This window comes from Belonocnema kinseyi, chromosome 9 (assembly GCF_010883055.1).
Source record: "Belonocnema kinseyi isolate 2016_QV_RU_SX_M_011 chromosome 9, B_treatae_v1, whole genome shotgun sequence".
In the NCBI taxonomy this organism is placed as follows: Eukaryota; Metazoa; Arthropoda; class Insecta; order Hymenoptera; family Cynipidae; genus Belonocnema; species Belonocnema kinseyi.
Genome location: NC_046665.1, coordinates 43140920 through 43148436, shown reverse-complemented (window position 1 = coordinate 43148436; position 7517 = coordinate 43140920).

Sequence of the window (7517 nt, the reverse complement as noted above, 5' to 3'; positions counted from 1 at the left end):
AACAAACTCATTAACAAGCATCATTATTATTTTAATTCTTGACCAATTTTTTTACAAAAGTTACTTTAAAATATTGTCTTAATACATTTAAAGCAGAATATAAACTTTTAACAGGGTTCAACACAGAAAATTGCATTTTCTTAAGTGTTGAAAAAAACTTTGAAACTGCATTTGGCAAAATTTGAAAATAATCAAATAATTCTTCCTTTTAAAAATAACATATTTTATATATTTTCGAATCTAGATGCTTTACTACTGGAACTTCTGTTTTCTTTTCATTCACTTAAACCTTAACCAAAGCACGCTAATTTAAAGAAAAATAATATTGATTTTAATCAAAGGGTTAATTTTTTGACAAAATGTTGAATTGAAGGATCGATCCAAAAAATTATCAATTTTTAAAATGATACAATTTAAAACAATTTTAAGCTAAAATTACTAATTTATACATCCAAATTTGTTATAAAATCTTTTTGAATATTCTCTTAATCTAATATAATTTACTTATTATCACATTAATTTACTTATTCTTTACTTACTCTAATCTAATCTAATGCAGATTTTGTTATCTTGGAACTCGATGTTTTCCCACAATTTTTTGAAAATCCTACAAAATTAAAAAACTGCCTGAAAATCTTCTAGACTGTATTTTGAAATTTTTGTAAATTTTGTAAAATATTTTTCCTAGGAATTTTGACTAAAATTTTTTATTTCTTTCAAGCCTTTCGAAATGTTCAGAAAGCTTCTAAATGTTGTGTTAAAAATCTTTAAAATCACTAATCGCGCAACTTGTTTAGCGCAAATCAAGTAGCGCGACATCAGTCGCCCATACGGAAACCCACCTTTATGTTAAAAATTCCTTAATTTTAAATATTTTTGTGAAAATTCACTTATTTTGTTAAAAAATAATCTTTTTGGTTAAGAAGTAAGATATGTATTTGGATACAAATTTATTAATTTTAGCTTTGTTTAAAAGTACATTTTTATGGTCGAAGACTCATCATTCTGCTTTTTATGTTTTAGAATAGTATTTTTATTTAACTTTTACAAACAAATTGAAAACAAAAAACCTAGAGATATGTTCGTGAGGAATCTGCCTTTGTACTTCAAATTTCTTTCTGACTAATACGCTAGGACTATTGCAGTCAGGGACGGTGCAGCCATTGTGGATGCTATGGAGAACTCCATACATGAAAAACTAGGCGGAAAAATTGAGAAAAATTTACTTTTGCTTCAAAAATATATATCTTGTCTAGATTCAGCAGTGTTCGTATTCGATTTCTCTTTCCGGCAATCGTATCGGCGATACCTGGTTTTGTGTACCTTCAAACTCTTCACTAAGTACCTGACCTGTGATGAAGTATTCAAGCGTCCAAATTTGCAGAGGTCCATAACGAGCGGATCAGTCCGGGTACAAGATTTTCCCCCTATGGTAATGGGTATTTTCACTTATTTGGGTTACTTTGACAATATACCTGTGTCAGGTATATTCTTTTAAAATAAAAATGATAAACGTAAATGAAGTGATTGTCAGACAGGAATGTTAGCAAGAGAGAAAAAGTGGATGGAGGAAAAAGTGATTAAAAAAACGCGGCTTGTAGAACATTTTTTTCTGCGAAAAAAAGTTGATGATAGCTTTAACTGTTGTGATATTAGTAAACATAAAGATTGTGATTTCGAAAATAGGAGTGAACACTTAAAGATTAAGAAGAAGGAAATAGACTGTGATGCAGCAAACCGAAAGCTTAAAGTTTTATAATATATTGTTTTTTAAAATAATCATTCATTTGAAAATTTAGAAAAAAAAGTTATCAATTTTGTTACATATTCAAAACTGGATTGAGATATCTATATTTCGGAAAAAACATTTTCAATTTTTTTTGTATTTTCAAATATCACTTCTAAATATGTCTTAATTGTTTTAAACTGTCTACTATTACAGAATTTAATGGAAATTTTCGTAATACTAGCTGCCTACCTCTATGCGCGTCCGGTTATTTTTACAGAAAATTCAGTAATACTAGTCAGAGCCTTTTTTTCAAAAATTTTCAAAGTTCAAATTCTCAAAATAACCGATTTGTTTTTTTTTCAAACATTGTTCTTTAATTTACTCAAAATTCCACTGAAGAAAAGTTAGGAATAGTCAGAAAAATCAGGAATTCTGACGAGAATTTTTTCGTTTATATATTTAAACCTTTCAAATTTACATGTAATCACACCAATAATCTTCCATCTATAGAAAAAGGAAAAAGCATTTCCGCTAATAGCTTTAAATCCTGTAACTTTAGGGAGGATGTAAATTTGGATTTGGAAAAAAGCAATGCAAACGTAAACACTGAAAAGAAAAAGGAAATAGACCGTGATGAAAAACACGTAAGTTTAGAGTTTTATAATATATTATTTTTTATAATAATAATTTCTTCGAAAACTCAACAAAATAGTTATCGACTTATTTACATATTCCATGCTAGATTGAGAATCGTCAAACCCTGATCTTTTCCACTTTTTTTTAACTAGCTCAACTTCAACTTCTAAAAAGAAAAAAGCATCTCAGATACTTTGCTGAAAATGTTGCTTCCTAAGAGTCTCTCTTTCGTCGATAGATGAAGAAAATCGCAAATCCGCTAATAGCGTTAGCTCTTTTAACGTTAGCGACAATAATATTTATGATGTAGAAAATAAGAATTAAATCAACACTTCTTAAAAGAAGAAGAAAACTGACTGCGATACCGAATGCCGTAAGTTAAATATGGTTTATAATAATATATTGGTGTGTATATTGGGTTAATTCCAGAATAAATGGGCTGGATTTTATATTTTTCGAGAGAAAACTTTTTTTATTTGATTTTCCGAACCTTGCCTCTTTGCAATTTTTGAGATTTTAAGGTTTTTCTTGTTTCCGTTTATCACGTTTTTTTCACTTTTACGAAGCCTCTCCTATAAGACAAATGAAGAGAGAATACATAATGGTAAAGCTGTTCGATTAAAAAAAATTAAAATATGGAATTTCCATCGTTGAAATTTTTAGGAGTGACAGATAATATAGAGTCAACTTCTCATAAGCTTTAAATCAAGTGTTTATTTGTATGCCGGGAAAAACAAAATTCTATTTTTTCTTACTCTTCTCGCCTCAAATATTTGTTGCCTATCACTCCTGAAAATTTTAACGAAAAAGAATGTAGTCACGCATATTTTGAGAAAATGCCGTGTTTTAATTTTTCGACAAATCCAAAGAGCTTTACCATTTTTTTATCGGTTTCAATAGAGTAAAAAAGCAAATTGACATTTTTTATTATTTTTGAATTTTTGTTATGGATTTTGAAAGAGTGCAAAAAGAATGGATAAACTGAAATGAGAAAAAAATTTATACCTCATAAATTGCAAAAATAGAAGTATTTTTAAACTAGAAATCGCAAAAGACTCACTTTATCCTTAAAATATTAAAACATCCATAAGAATGTAAAAATATAACTATGATAATTCAAAAAAATATTCGCCTCCTCATTTTCCACATACAAAAACATATTTCATTGCCGAGCGAATCGTAAACATCTCGCATAGTGGAAAAAAATGCACTTCGTTCGTTCAAATATGTACAGAACCTTCAATTTTGGTTCGAATTCGATTTTTTTTAAATTAATTTTTGTTAAATTTTGAAGAGCTTTACGCTATGAGGTTTTGTCTCCTCTATTTGTTTATTAATCATTTTGTCACTCAAAGTATGGAAGAACTGAAATGTTGTACATAAAATTTGTTACGCTTTCATAACTGATTAGGTGAACTGTATATTGTCTTAAATCAATGTTTAGGGACTTGTAGAATAAAAATAATTTATTTATCATTCCATTATTATCCGTGAAAAAGTTTTTTGTTTGCTAAAAGTGCTTCATATTAATGTAAGATGTACATTTAATTAAAAACCAATTGAAAAGTTTATAATAATTATTTTTATAAATAAATCTCGTGGCAAAATTAAAAAATTTGAGATTTTTCAAATAATAATTTATTCAATCGCCAGAACGTCCTCAGATATTCCTTAAAATAATAAATATTTAACAATATTTGATAAAATATAACAGTTTACATTTTTATACTTTGTATGGGAAATGTTACGAAAGAAGAAATATTTCAAAAATGTGTAATTCTTGAAAAAGTACTTGTTTTTCTGCATTTATTACCAATCCCGTTTTCAGACATGAATCTTTGCAAAATTGGCCGTTCGCCCACCAAGTCGGTGGGTTATTGTCGAAAGATTTTGTATCGACCGAATATTAACATGTAGTGTTATGTTTCATTCTCAATCTATTGCGATTGAAACCCCCACTTTTTCCAAATAAAAAATCCATAATTATACAAATTTATTACCAGACCCACCATTTTTAGTGCTTCTTGTTTTGGATCCCGAATTTTCAACTCGATGTGGCGTTTCGTGTGATAATAAGTTGGGAAATATGAAAAGTGGCGGTAAGGTAGGAATTGCACTTGCTCTCAGCGAAATTGCGGCACGAGAATTATTGATAGCAATGGATGTTTTTGATTTATCAAATATTTGTGACACTGGCAGTCATTCGACTAACAGCTCAAAACATTTCCGGTGCGAAAAATTTGTTTATCTAATTAGTTTATAAAAATTTTAATTGTTTGCTTTTATAAGACATTAATGAATATTTATCATTTGAAGGAATGCCTGAAGTCGTTCTGGCGATTGAAGGAAACTCTAATTTGAAAAAATCTCAAAATTTAATATTTTGCCACAAGAATTGTTTACAACAATGTTTATTATAATTTGTTAATGAGTTTTATAGTTAGATGTCATTCCTACATTAATATGAAACACTTTTGGAAAATATAGTATTTTTTACCGATAATAAGACCATTTGCTAATTCGTTCATAAAATCTGTTTATAATAAATAAATTAAATAATGAACAAATTAACAAACAAATTATTTGTATTCTATGAGTCCTTAAACATTTATTTAAGACAATATGAAGTTGACCTAATTAGTTATTAAAGCGTAAAAAAATTGTTATACACAAAATTTCAGTTTTTCCATAGTTTGAGTAAAAAAATTATAAATGAACAAGTACAGGAGACAAAGGTTCGGAGCGTCAAGCTTTTCAGATTTCAGTGAACTTTAATTTAGAAAAAAATTCAAAATCAAACCAAAATTGAAGGCTCTGGACATTTTTCAGCGAAAAAGGTGCATTTCCTCCCACAGAGTGTCGCCCGCCAGCCTGCAAGATTTGAAATGTATTCGGTCAATACTGTTTCGAAATGCCAATATGCCCTTTTCTCAGGGCACACGACCCTTTAAAAATCAGTTTTAAAGCCAACAGACAATCTTCTGTGAAATTCCCCATTGGATTTTATAATAAAAATGTGTTTGATTTAGAAAATACTTATTATTGCTAAACAATAGTTGATAAGTTTTTTGACTCAAATAAATAAAGTTGACATTCTTCTCAATTTTACTCAGAGATTTAGTACAAACGAATCAATAAAGGATACCTTTCCGTTTTTCTTCAAATTGTTTAAGACAACATAATTTTAGAAAAAAATGTTTCTTTTCTCTAATAGTTTTCTAATTTATAATAATGATAATCAAAAGCCATTTCTTGACCATATAAAGATGCATTTATAAATGATTTAGTTTTTTTGAATGTGAACTAACGTTTGACTAAGAAAACATTTCATATACCATCGTAAAAGCGATCCTCTACAAAAATTCTATAAAAAACCATTGCTTTTTCGTGATTTTGCATCTTTTTAAAAATTATCTAACAATTGAGATTTTTCATGATCTTTTTTTATATCTTTATAAATATTTCACACGTCGCGCAAAAAATCAATAAAATTTTAGGAATGTTTTGTAGCAAGTTATATTTTAGAACATTTGTCTAATCTCTTATTATTACGACATTAATAATTTGTTAACAATTGTTCAGTTTCATTAGCCTTATCTTTTGTTGGATATTCATATTAATTTAATTGATCTTCAATTAGCAAGTCCTAATTGCTTTTTTTGCAGAGGATAATGCTCCTAACCCTTTTATTCGTTGGAAGACTACATATCCGTGGTTGTTATTAAATTCACAAAATAAAGCAATTTGTAGCGTCTGTTTCGTAGCAGTAAATAAACATTTAATTCCGTCAAGTTATATGACGTCTCGAAATATAAGGAATTTACGCTCAGCTTTTGTTGAGACCGGATTTAACACTTGGAAAAACGCCTGCATACTATACTTTCCAGACACATGAGAGCAGCGCATTACATCGCTTTTCGATAGAAGCTAAAGCAAGTTAAGGAGAAACCAACGTTAGCCAGCTTCTTGCAACAGCAAAGCAAATGGAAATGGAAAAAGCTCGAATAGCTTTAACTACAATATTCACTAAAGTCATATTTTTGTTAAGCATGGACTGGCTTTAGGAGGAATTAATAACGACGAGCGCTGTAATCTTTTGGAGGCATTGAACATGAGAGCAGAAGATGTTCCAATACTTAAAGCCTGGCTTAGTCGAACGAATAATGTTTGGTTACATCGTGACATAATCAATGAAATGAATGACAGGATCGCCAATTAAACAGAGCGACACCTTGTCGAAATAGTCAATTCGGTCACCTATTTCGCTTTAACTCTTGATGAAACTTCGGATACTTCCAGATTAGAACAATTCTCCATTTGCTTCAGAATCGTAACGGACGATTTGGCAATTAGAAAAACTTTTATGTGGTTTTACGAAACCGACATGACAAAATCAGAAACGCTGTTCAATATTGTAACTGATATCCTCCTTCGATATAACCTGGATATTAAAAACTTAAGAGGCCAGTGCTACGACGGGGCTAAAAATATGAGTGGCTGTTCATCTGGTCTAAAAGCTCGCTTAAAGGAAGTAGAACCTAGAGCTCTTTTTGTGCACTTCAGTCCACATAATTTGAACCTTGCTGTTCAAGATTCAATGGAAGATGTACAATGTGCTCGAAAGTTCATCGGTGTCACAAAAGACATGATAAATTTTATACGTGATTCGCCAAAGAGACTTGCTTGGTTCCGACACTTACAGTCTACAGAAAGCCCTCAATTTATCTCAATTTTGTCCAACAAGGTGATTTTATAAATAGTAATTATATGAATTTATTAATCATTTTAATTGATGTATGGGTTCAATAATATTTTATTTTTCAGATGGTGTTTGAGAATAAAGTTTCGCCTGGCAATTCATGACGAAGAAAATTAAGTAGCTGCCATGACTTTCTTTGAATAAATGATCGCAGACCGTACAGTAGAATCCATAGCATCGTCTAAGCCTAAGGCAGCAGGGTCATATTTGAAAAATGAGTTTTTATTCTTATTCTATTGCTAATCGTGAAAACCTATGTTGAGTTTCAGCTCGATGTACCTCATGTTAACGATTCTGGATAAAATTTACAAAAAAGTTTTTTTTCTTATAGGAAATATCTGGTACACTTAATGGGGCTTGCGCTACCTCTAAATAAAAATGTTTTTAAACGCA